Below are 12,588 nucleotides of genomic sequence, written 5' to 3' on the forward strand. Positions count from 1 at the left end.
GCTTTTGGGCGGTGAACAGGAGGCGCTGGGGGGGGGGAGAAGTGGGGGCAGGAAGAGGCGAAGTGAGGAAGGGTGTGCTTGGGGGGAGAGGGGCAGAGCAGGGGCGGGAAGAGGTGGGGCAGGGCCTCGGGGGAGGGGGCAGAGCAGGGGTGGGAAGAGATGGGGCAATGGTGGGGCATTGTGGGAAGCAGTGGAGTGGGGTAGGGCCTCAGGGCGGAGCGAGGGTGAAAGCTGAAAGTGGACACCAGTGGCCCAGTCTCAAATATCGAGAGAAAGCAAAAAGCACAAAGGAAGGGCCAGTGTGACATTGGCAGGTGCCAACTCATGCCAAGGTCCCTAGGCTTCAACTGAACACTGACCATTGCATAGCTTGACACCAATCTGGCTCCCCTATGTTAGTACTATTAAAAGTGGTGTTATGTTTGTAAGAATGTGTTTAGTCTTTATGAAATGCTTGTTGGATGTTACAGCTTTTAATCTCACTTATTACATCTGTACCCCATGTTATAAGGTTATATTAAGTATTTGCGTTGTAATCCTCTGTAATTGTGTAAGTCCTCAAACTGGAAAAGTGCATTAATTAATGTAAAATGCTGGCTTCCTACAGAAGGCATTAGGTCCTACCCACCAAGAAGGCCCCACTGAAACCAAATGAGTCATTGTGAAACATCAAAGAACAAAGACTTTGTTGATTGCCCCCACACACACACACACACACACCCTCCATGAAGGGGAGACATGCAGGTGGACTTGTTCCATGAACTTGAACTATATGAAGAAGGGGAAAAAATCCTTGACAAGAGGGACCTGCATATTTATGCTGCTTGGACTTTGTGAGGGCAAGGTAGACTGGAGTACCCAAGGGGACTGTCTGTGACTCCATGTTAAGATTGCTGTAGTGCCTGAGGAGTTCACATCTAATACTTGGTTGGTGAAATCTAAGTATAGAACTCTCTACCAATTTGGGGTCCTTGTCCTGCTTCTTAACAGTTTGCCTGAGGTTGGTATCCACACTACTGAGCTGCTCCAGACAGCTTAACAGCCAGATCCTCAATAGTATTTAAGTGCTTAACTCCTATTGAAATGAATGGGAGTTAGGCACCTAAATACCTCTAAGTAGCTGGCCAAAGTAGTCAGTGCAATGTCTATACCACCAAGCAATTCTGAACTAGAGGGGTAGGGCTTGCCAAAATGTTTTGAAAGAATAGATTTTTTTTTAAATTGAAAATTTGCCTTTTTTCCTAAAATAATAAAGAATTGTGCCTTGTTTCTTTTTTCCCCCATTAAAACATTCCTGTGCTTTTTTATCTATTGAAATCCAGATTTTCTGCACACGAGAAAAGTTTGATAAATGTCACCAAAGCATAGCGTAATTGTTTCAATAAGGATTTTTTTGAGGGAAAAATAGGAAATAATTAAAAGGGTCAGTTTCACACACTTCAAAACTAAAACAACCGCCAATGGCTTTGTGAAAATAGGCATTTATTTTTCACCCAGCTTTACATATCACCTTCCCTGATGCTACTGTCCTGTGTCACTGACAAACAGCACAGCAAGAGCTCCTCCTGCCTGCACTGTGCATGCAAGCAAGAAGAGTACACTAATAGTATCAATTACCACCTTATCGCTACCTCTTGCTCGTGATCTCCTATGCTGAGACACATGAATCTTTGCAATGAGACAGCTAAACAGAAGGGATTCACTCTTCTTCCTACACTGACCCTGGCTGAGTTTTGACCCTTTAATTACCATTTTTGATAGCTGAATCTGATCTTCATATTTCATCTTTCAGACTGGTTGCTGATTTCTGTGTCAGGAAGCTCACAGTTTGTCAGAGGTCCTAACAAATGCATCAGTCTCAACTATGGGGAGATTGACACTGCTGCAATCGATGCAGCAGGGATCAATTTAGCCGGTCTAGTGAAGCCAGTACTCCAGCTCTCAGAGAAGAGTAAGGTAAGTTGACCAAAAAGTAAAGGAGTACTTGTGGCACCTTAGAGACTAACAAATTTATTAGAGCATAAGCTTTCGTGAGCTACAGCTCACTTCATCGGATGCATTTGGTGGAAAAAACAGAGGGGAGATTGATATACACACACAGAGAACATGAAACAATGGGTTTATCATACACTACTCTGAAAAATAGTGTATGATAAACCCATTGTTTCATGTTCTCTGTGTGTGTATATCAATCTCCCCTCTGTTTTTTCCACCAAATGCATCCGATGAAGTGAGCTGTAGCTCACGAAAGCTTATGCTCTAATAAATTTGTTAGTCTCTAAGGTGCCACAAGTACTCCTTTTCTTTTTGCGAATACAGACTAACACGGCTGCTACTCTGAAACCTGTAAGTTGACCAGAGAGCATCTCCTGTCAACTCAGCACAGTGAAGACACCCCGGTACATCCACCTAAGCTACCTCGAATCCAGCTATGTTATTCATGTACCTGGAGTAGCATACTTAGGTCGACTTACCCTGGTAGTGAAGACAAGCCCTAAAGGAATACCAATGAACAGAAATAAAAGTAAAACTAGAGTCACAAATAGGAGAATAATGGCAATTCACTGCATCTTTTTATTATTACAGTAAGAAATTCAGTAGCTAGTATATGAAAGTAGGCATTTATTAGACCACTTACGACATGTTACACTGGCTTAAAACTGGTAAATCACAGAAGATAAGCCCAGTGTCTCTTATCAAATCTAAAAATCTTGGAGTGAAATTTTTTCCATTACAAGGAAAGTCCAGATTTTACTATACCACAATTCCATAGGAGGAGGAGGTCACATTTTTTCCAATAATGTGCAATACAAAGTCTTGCTGCTAATAATACAAAAGAAATTAATGTATCTTTCTGTTTAAAATGTAGATCCTTTACTGGAGCAATAAGTAAGCAGATCAGGGGATCTTTAGGAAGCCAGCATTTTGTCATAACATGAGCTATTTAATAATTTCATCTAATTCCTGGTCTAAACCACAAATGCATAAACAAGATAAGTGCCAAAAACATTTTAAAATATATAGGTAAATAAACAACAATAGTGAAATCAGTCATTTCTGCCAACTATCAGCATAGTCATTTTTAGCATAGAAAAAAAAACAATATGAAGAATTAAAATGCAGCTCCAAAAGGATTTGAAATACACAGCAGATGCTTAAAATATGAGTGCACACAAAATGTGACTACACAACATGTAGTGAAATCCACAAAATGGATAACTACCTGTGCAATGGGATGTTTGCATACACAATTACCAGGATCACAAGCTGGGAATCTGGAGTCTTCAACAGTGACTCAGGTTTAAAACACTCCCACACAAAAAAACCTTTCTGGAGATTCAGGTTTATTATGGTGGGGTGGGGGTGGAGGTTAGTTAACCAGCTGAGACATTCTTGGCTGTATTCTTTCCATCACAAAAATCAATAAAGAAATCAACAAACAGGGTATATCTTATGTTTCCTTACAGCTCCACATCCTGGCTTCCAGTCAGCAAAACCCCTGTCTCAAGCTCTCTCCCTCTTTCCCCCACACCTCCAGCTCTCCCAGTGGAAGTAATCCAGCCCATCTCTAATGTGTGAAGCCTAGCTAAGACAGGACGACCAGATGGCCTGATTTCATAGTGACGATCATGATATTCAGGAATTTGTCTCATATAGATGCCTACTGCCCCCTCACTCCCCTCCCAATTTTTCACAGTTGCTATCTGTCACCCTAAACTAGGATCATATGGACCTAATTGTGAACCAGGTGGGAATGTCATGCTGAGCTGACTATGAATTTCTACTGGAACTCCTTCAAAGGGTATCACTGAAGCAGGGGCTCCAGGGACCACTGAAAGACACATGTATCTCACATCAGCACCTCTGTGCCCAGTCTCTTCTTACACACAATTTAGACATGGTTTTCTGAAAGCATGGCCCTTCACTAGATTATACTTTCTTTGTTACTGGGAATTTACAGTTATTTAAATCACTGGCGTGCACCCATATTGCAACAGGATAAGTGCCATATTGCAACAGGAATGCTGTATAATAGGGGTTCTCAAACTGGGATTCATGACCTGTCAGGAGGTTGTGAGGTTATTATGTCGGGGTCATGAATACATGCCTTCCAGCTAGCTAGTAAGTCTGCTGGGAAAAGTGATATTTACAAACATACAAATATCACTTTAAATATAAAAATGTGTTTTCAATTTATAAGAGGGAGTCACACTCAGAGGGGTCGCCAGCACAAAAAGTTTGAGAAGCACTGCTATACAGCAAAATGAATATAACAAAAACATTCAAGAAAAAAATAAAAATAGCAATTATAGCATTTAAGGTGTGTTCACTAGCTAACCCCAAAATGCAAAATATTACAAGCATGCACAATTGAAGCATGCACAACTAGTTACATTTCTGAGTTCTTTGTTGCATGGAGATCAGACTGCTTGTTTTGTATGACATTAAATATCATGTGGAATTTTTCATAAGAGATGGTGTTCCCTGCATCTCCTTGCCATGAATTTTCCCCTCCCCGCCAAATGCAGTTGTGTTTTGTGCCATTTGAGTATTGTCCTTCACTGCAGTACTGTCTGCATTTCAGTTTTACTGTCTCTGTCTAGGTAAAAAGAGTTTTAGCTTTATTTTATGCAATAAAGCACACTGTAAAATATATCGTGTTTTGTTTCTTCAACTGACAAAAAGATAAAAAACAATAATGCTCCTTTATTCTGGCTATAAATTACTCCATAAATAAGGTCTATATGTGATTATAGTACAATAAAAACTATACAAAAACAGTAAGAGTAAAATCTCAGTGCTTGGTACTGTCAGGATGATAACCCTGATAGTCCATCTAGTTCTGTGCTCTATAGAAACTTAATGGTGGTGTTTGTTTTTTGGTCTTAAGTGCAGTGTTGTGAAATCAACTAATTTATTGTGAATCTCACAATATTTGGTGTTTTTCTTAAAGCCTCCGGTATAGACTCGTGATTATTTGAAACTCTCACTTTTTTTTTTTTAAAAAGCATATTTCTAGCCCTCCTGGAAGCAGAGAAAATGTGTGACCCCTCAAAGCTAAATATAAAGAATAAAGAGATAAATAAAAAGAATCCAAAGTATATTATACAAAAAACCCTAGACTCTCATCATGTTTGGGGCCTAACTAACATTGCCAATTTTGGTTGGATATATTCCTGGAGATTTCATCACATGACAAAATCTTGAATTCAAGATTAATCTTTAATTCCTGGAAACTCCAGGCCAACCCTGGAGGATGGCAACTGTAAGCCTAGCTCATGATTTTTGAATGTTCGGGTTGGCAATACTAGGGTTGCTACTTTTCTAATTGCTGGTAACTGGTCCCCTGAGGCCCTGCCCCCTGCTCCACCTCTTCCCTCAACACCCTGCTCCAATGACTCACTCCTCTCCACCTCCCCCCCGTCACTTGCTGGATCTTCTCAAGGAGCCTGCCTACAGGTAGGAGGTGACCCCCACTGAGCAGGGGCTAGCACATGTTAATGACCCAATGCCTCCCCCCCCCCCATGGTAACCAGACTTTTGGTTCTGGTGCCATTTAGTGTTGCGAGGTCCCCTTTTCAACTGGAAATTCTGGGGACTCACATGGCAACCCTAAATGGCCCCGAGACACAGAAGCCAAAAACTGGACTGTCCGGGTAAAAACTCAATGGGTAGCAACCCTACTGGAGCCACCATGATGTTCACTTCAGTACATGCTCTGAGTTTCAGGGACTGTAATTATTTTACATATCTAGAAAGAAATTTACAAACTAATAACAAAACTCTGGAAATACTTTACTTCACAAATCACAGAGGTATCAAAGCACTTAATAGTCTAAAAATAAGTTATTTACAAAAATCACAGCAATACACAGGAAAACATTTCTTCAGTCTCTCTATTTTCAAACTGGTTTGAAAGCACGCACCCCAGTGATCCATCAAACTTTTTATAGACCAGTCTTGTCAAACTTAGTAAGTGCCATTCAAAATTCATGACCCAGAAATCAAACTAATGAAAGTTTCAAAAAGAAAAATGAAAGTCGTTCTGCCTAAGGCTAATAATAACACAAACCTAGCTAAAACCTAAAGACTCAAGATTTTTGACAGTGCCTTTTTTTGTCTTTCATGTCAGTTAGGTGCTAAGACACCACAGTTTTGGGCCCATATAAGAACCAAGAAGGTTGGGTGCATTGTTAAGGCACTAGTCTGGATCTCAGAAGATCTGAATTCAATTTCTAGCTCTGTATAACCTTGGACAACTGTGCTTCTGCTATCCAGCTGTAAAATGGTGGTAACAGTGCTTCCTTTCTCCTACCCATTGTCTAGCTTGTCTATTTAAATATTGAGGTCTTCGGGACAGGAACTGTTTGTTTGTTACCATGTGATTGTACAGCACCTAACACTCAGTTGACACCTCACCTCAGTTGAGACTTCTAGATGCTTCTGTAACACAAATAATAATGGATGATTAGACTAGACATAAAAATGTACCATCAGCAAAACTAGTTTGATTAGCAAAAGGAACTGAATCCCTGTTTAATTTGTACAATTGTTAAGGGTGCTTTAAAAAATATGGAGTTTTGTTTACGATTGTTGCATGGCATACAATATTGATTTCTTTACAAAGGCGAGACTTCTATTTATTTCAACTGAAGTTTTTCCTGATTGAAAATTGCAGCTTTGGGCCCATCTTCTCCTCAGCTCCAACACACACACACACACACACACACACTTCTGTGAGAGAGACAGCACAATGATCCTGTATTTATTTCAGTGCATGTATTCATCTCATACTGCACAGTCAAGGAATTATATTAATTACTGTTTATTCAACATTTTGAAAATGTTGAACTGCTATAGTGAATAACTACTAAGTATATTATTAACTATAAACCTGTACTTTTTTAATTTAAAATTTAAACCCAAATGCCTTTTAAATTATGAAAAGAGGGAAGTCAGTGAAAAGAGGTAAGTTTGTATGACATCATGATTACAATTCTGAGTTCTCCACAGTCAGAAAAGTCTTAATCATCCTTTCTCTAATGGTTCCGAGAACAATGACATCCCAACATGTGCCACCAGTTAAACTGTTCTCATCACTGATTCACAGGAACCCATTCCTAACAGCCCTTATCAGCAACAGCTCGATGTGCTAGTGCTGACCTCGTGAAGTCACCCAATCCCCAGTGGCGCTTATTGCAGAGGAGTTACTTGAACACCCCTGTTTCAGTGAATGTCAACATTTTTGGGGGGAGGATAAATTCAACTTAAAAATGAAGGAGAAAGGATGGGGTGTGAAAAAAAGATGATACACAGAAGCCTTTTTACCAGAAAGATTCCCCACCTTCACTAGTCAAGGAGCCTGAAGGTGTGAGGACTATGACATATTTTAAAAGAAAAGTATTGCACATTTAATAAGCTTCTGCTTGAGGCTATATATTCTTGTTTTAGTTGATGGTTTCCAGTATTCAAGATAATTACTTATTGCTCTCAACCTTATCCCCTATCAAGTGGCCTTTGGTGAGAGTTCTAATGGCTATGCCACAAAAACAAATATCCCACTGAGTTTTGAGGAATATCAGAGTTTTCTGATAGCAGTAATTTCCTACAAGAAAGCTATGCAAAGGACCACTATGCCCAATTAGCAAAGAAAAATGGACAGCCCATTTGTTAAAGCCTCTGGGAGTCTCGAGACATTGACAAATGAAAATGAACTTACTGACTTGCGGCATGCAGTGGCTTGATAAAGCAGAATTACAAATGACTAAAATGGTCAATTTCAAATACAGAGTCAGTCACATATTACTTTACATTTCTTCCTAATAACTATGCCCTTGTGTGGCCTTTGTCAGAATGTAAGTGGCATTGTATTGTCACACAAAGGTGAACTAAAATCATTTCTAAAAATAATACAGAAATAAGTAAGAACTATAGTGTCAGACTTAAATAGATAGTGGAAGCAAATGCATGAGTGGTAAAACTGACTGACTTCCTGTGGGCTTCTCTGAAGCTCACTTCTATTAGTAGTCAGCACAGATTCTTGACTGATACATTTTTTAAAAAACTCTTCTGAAACAAATAGATATCAGGAAAAGAAGTATCAAAAAATGGAAGTAGAGCCTTCATATCACCATAGTATCCGACCACTTCAAAAACATATCCTCACAACATCCCTGTGAGGCTGGGAAGTATTATCCCACTTTAAAATGGGGAATGGGGTGTTAACTCTGAAACATAATGAAGTGGCTTTAAATGTCCGTATTGTTCACTATTTCACTGCTAGTCTGATGTTATCAGAAACATCTAACTCAGTCGTTCTCAACCTATTTATCATTGTCGGCCACATATGCAGCTCTCTCTGGGGGCCACATCCACACAATATGAGACTACCTGTATGGCCCTGAGGATGTCACATGGGCCGCAGCTGTGTCCTGATTGGGCTCCAGGCGGCCCACGGCCACACTGATCTAACTAATGTAATGAGCCATAATTGGATGCAGATGTGGATTATAACTCTGGGGCTAGCTGATTACTTTAAAAAAGTTCAAGTTTCCTTACCAAAAGTTTCACGGGGCCTCTAATTCTGCTTCCAAAAAGCAAGGAAAGAAGAGATTCACTGACAAAAGCCTCAACTGTCTCCTAGGTACCAGTAACCTGAAGCATTTAATACCTTCTCAGGTTCCAAAGCCCAAATTACTCCCTACCCAGATGATAAAATCTCCATTTTCTTCTAGCCAATTTCTACAATGCTGCAGGAAGTGATCTCTCTCTCTCTCTAATCTCTTGTGCATTTGCATTGCAATAGTTTTTAATTATATGGTCACATATACTATCTCTCAGATAATACCCTTTAATGTCATGCATTATTTTCTAAAGCACTTGCAAGGTGCATCTTAAAAGTTGTACAGTGAATGAACCAAAATTCTACAGAAGTCCCTTCCCTATTTACTGCATATTTGGTGTATAAATGGCTTTTATGGGAGTTCACTGTCCGGCAAAGAGAGAGCAAAATATTTGAAGTAATGCTCAGTCTGAGGATGTAGAATGAACAATACAAAAAAAGCACCCTGCTCAAATGCTTTACAGAGCAGGTGAGTCTTGCACTAATATAGTGTTTATTTATCTAGTGGACACCTGAGAAACACCATTGGAGCATGCAGTGGAATGCCTGTATGGCCACTCTTGCTGTGTAGGTACACATGCTATTATGACAACCACCCTTCTTCTCTGACCCACTGGGTTGAATTGGAGACCCTCAGCCCTAAAAGCATAAGCTGCTATAGTTTGAGCTAAAGTTCCCTAGGTAGGGGGTTGTAAAAATTCATATCCTCTGCAGATGATGCACAAAGGAGGCTATTGAAATATACACCAATGGAGTATTCTGTTAACGCTACATGGGACAGCCTAGGGTGATGCAGAGAATTTTCTCTATTTTGTTGGTGTTTTTAAATTTTCGAAAATACTTTCTAAAAATTTGTCTGAAAAACAAAACATCCTGCTTCTTTGGGGGATGGAATTTATTTTCCCTTTGAACAATACCATTACCAACTCTTGTGAATTTATCACACATCACTTGCAGTTTAGTTTTTCTCTTAAAGCCCCAGCTCTAGGAGTCATGTTATTTCATGACAATCTTGGCTCTTAAAAATGTAAATTACTAGCAGAGAAAAGCTTAAAGACATGACACAAATGCACCCTATAATCTCAAAACCCAGAAGGAAATGAAAAAACAAACAAACAAACATCTATTAGCTATTTATCTACATCAATATGACTTGTGTGTCCTGGTACCAATTGACAAGTTCTGAAATCCAGTTTTTGTTTTTTGTCTGGGGGGGTGGGGAGAGGTGGAGTAGGGCACAGAGCCTTGAAAGAAGAGGCAGTGAAGGGGGCAAGGCCTTGGGGGAAGAGGTGGGGTGGGGCAGGGCCTTGCAGGTCAGGTTACCAGCCGTTAGAAAGGCAGCAACCCTACACTTAACCAAGAAGTTGATCCAAAGAGTTTAGAGAGAGCAGAGTTTGAAAAAGTGGGGAATGTCCTGCCAGGAGCTCCTGTTAACAGCAGATTTCTTAATTCACCTGCTGATCAGAACAATGGTCTCTGATGACTGAGAGGAGCAAAGAGAGAAGGGAAAGTAGGAATTCACAGGAAGAGTGGTAAGAGCTCACATATGGTACTGCAAGCCCCTTAGTTTCTCCGCCTCCCCCCATAAGAGTTCTGCTTCCTACTCCCACTTTTCCAGGAAGTTGGTGTGGGTGCCACATGCCACCCAGCCCCCATTTTTGTAGTAGGATGTGACTTATCAGAGGGCAGGTATACACATAAAATGCTCCATCAGGGCAGCTGCATGGATGCACTAAGTTTAAAGACATGGCACTAAGGAGAGCAAGTGAGATATGGTTGGTTTAGTTTGGAAAGAAATTCAAGTCCTTGGGCCAGCAGGAGGTGGCAGCCCTGGGGAGCTAATACATGTGCTGTCCTGATGAATAGGAGCCTTATAAATGCCTTTTTATAACCTAGTGCTAGCTGTGTGTGTACCACAGGGTGATCAGAGATCCTGATTTTCTAGGGACAGTCCCAATTTTGGGGTCTTTTTCTTATATAGGCTCCTATTACCCCCCACACACTGTCCCAGTTTTTCACATTTGCTGTCTGGTCACCCTAGTGTACCAGCAGTTCCTTCTGTGAACTTACATGTAAGGCTGGGAGTGTCTCCTCAGTGACTGTTTTATATCTGAATTATATTTTTTAAAAATGTTAAAACATTAAGTTTGCAAAGTCAAGCATTCAAATGTTAAGAAGAATAGATAGAGCCTACATCCCTGTATGGAGGAAGGAAAGAGCCTCATCACGCTAGTGAGGTATACTCATGTTTGTGCGACTGATTGAAGAAGCAATGGTTTAGGAAGAGAACCACACTCAGCTCTCCTCTCAGAGAAGAGGGATTCCCACCCAGACAGGATTCTGAAGGGAAGAAGCAAAAAGAGGAGAGGAATGGGGAAATGGGAATACTGGAAAACCACCTCCCAAAACACATGCGAGCAGAACTTCAAACCAAAGCAGGGTAGAAAGTGGAGCGATCTACAGGAAAAAAAAGGAGAGAGTTTCAGAAATAAGGGAAAGGTAAAAAATCAAAACCCAAAAGGTTCAGTGGAGAGAAGAGAACCCCAAGGAGAGAAAAAAAACCCACTATCTACAGTTAGATTGGTTGCTTTAAAAAAACAAAACAAAACTAGAAAAACAAATTTCACACCCCCACCTCCTGCCAATACTCTCTCACATCCACTCACAAGAGAAAATATATTAAACCCTGTCAGAGACAAGGGTTCCCCTAGGATATTGGGGAAGATTGTGGGTAGAGAGCCAACAGCATATGGAAACATTTAATGAGGCTCAGGGTAATGACATCTCACACTCCCCTCCTCCATTTCCCATTCTTAATTGAATGGCAGTCCAGTGGGTACCAATGCACACATGTTGATAGCTACTTTTAGATTATCCTACTTGTCTATTTTTCTCTCTCTCTCTCTCCCCCACAGGTTTCCTTTTTCTTCTGGCCTTTTCTTCTATTTTCTGACAAGCTGACGACAGCAACGCTTAAAATGGTTCTCTAGTACAGAAAGGCTTTACATGCCCAGAATTGGCTGCAATATGGAATTGGCAAAGAGCGTTCGCACATTTTATGGCTGCTATTACCTGTTAAACTACAGTAATCCATGGATTTGAGAAAATGGGGGCAGCATGTTCCATATCAGTTAGTGTTTTAGAGGAAACATCTAAAGGACTGAGTCTGGAGGAAAAACAAGATTTTTCCCCACTCCTCCCCCTATACCAAAGAAAAATTTTGTGCACGTCTCTATATTTTATAAAAAGTAACTTAAATGAAATTGATGAGCTATTAGACCATAAGCTAAAACTTTGGAGTATTTTAAAAGTTGGGGAAATAAAAAAGCAATTAACTAATGTTCCTTTTATTTTTCCTTCAGCGTGACTGCTGTTTTGGTAAGTGACCGCATTAGACACTCTTGAAGAGTTATCGCCTCAAAGTGAAAGCATCATGACTTCAAAGACAGCAAAATCACAAGCTGCTTCTTGACACTGCCCACCTTGAAACATAATGTCACTGTTCAATGACATTAAGGCCATTTGTGAATCAACTAAAATCAATGTGACTAATGGCAATAGAGCAGAACATAGAGGTGGAACCTGGTGGGAGAGTTACTTAAGGAAAGAATAGCTGGAAATGTCTCAGTGATTGGGATTTCCCTTTGCTTAAGAGGAGAATTGCACCCTCTGGAGTGTCTTTTTATGTGGCTCTCTATTACTGCTTTTATTTTCCAAAATCTTGCTGCAGTCCTAAGAGTCATTAAGACTGGAAGAAATCCATGTTCTGTTAGGTCACCCAGCTAGTTAAAACAGACTCAATGGACAATGCCTGCCTTTCAGACAAACAGAAGTACATAGTGATGCCCAAGGTAGAAGTGTCGGAAGCACCGTAAAAGTGGGAGGCCATCAGCACCCGAACCATGGCCTCACCCCTTCTCCCTGAGCCACCGCCCTCACACCGCCCCTTCTCCCTGAGACCCTGC

Source organism: Dermochelys coriacea, chromosome 3, assembly GCF_009764565.3.
Source record: "Dermochelys coriacea isolate rDerCor1 chromosome 3, rDerCor1.pri.v4, whole genome shotgun sequence".
Taxonomy (NCBI): domain Eukaryota; kingdom Metazoa; phylum Chordata; order Testudines; family Dermochelyidae; genus Dermochelys; species Dermochelys coriacea.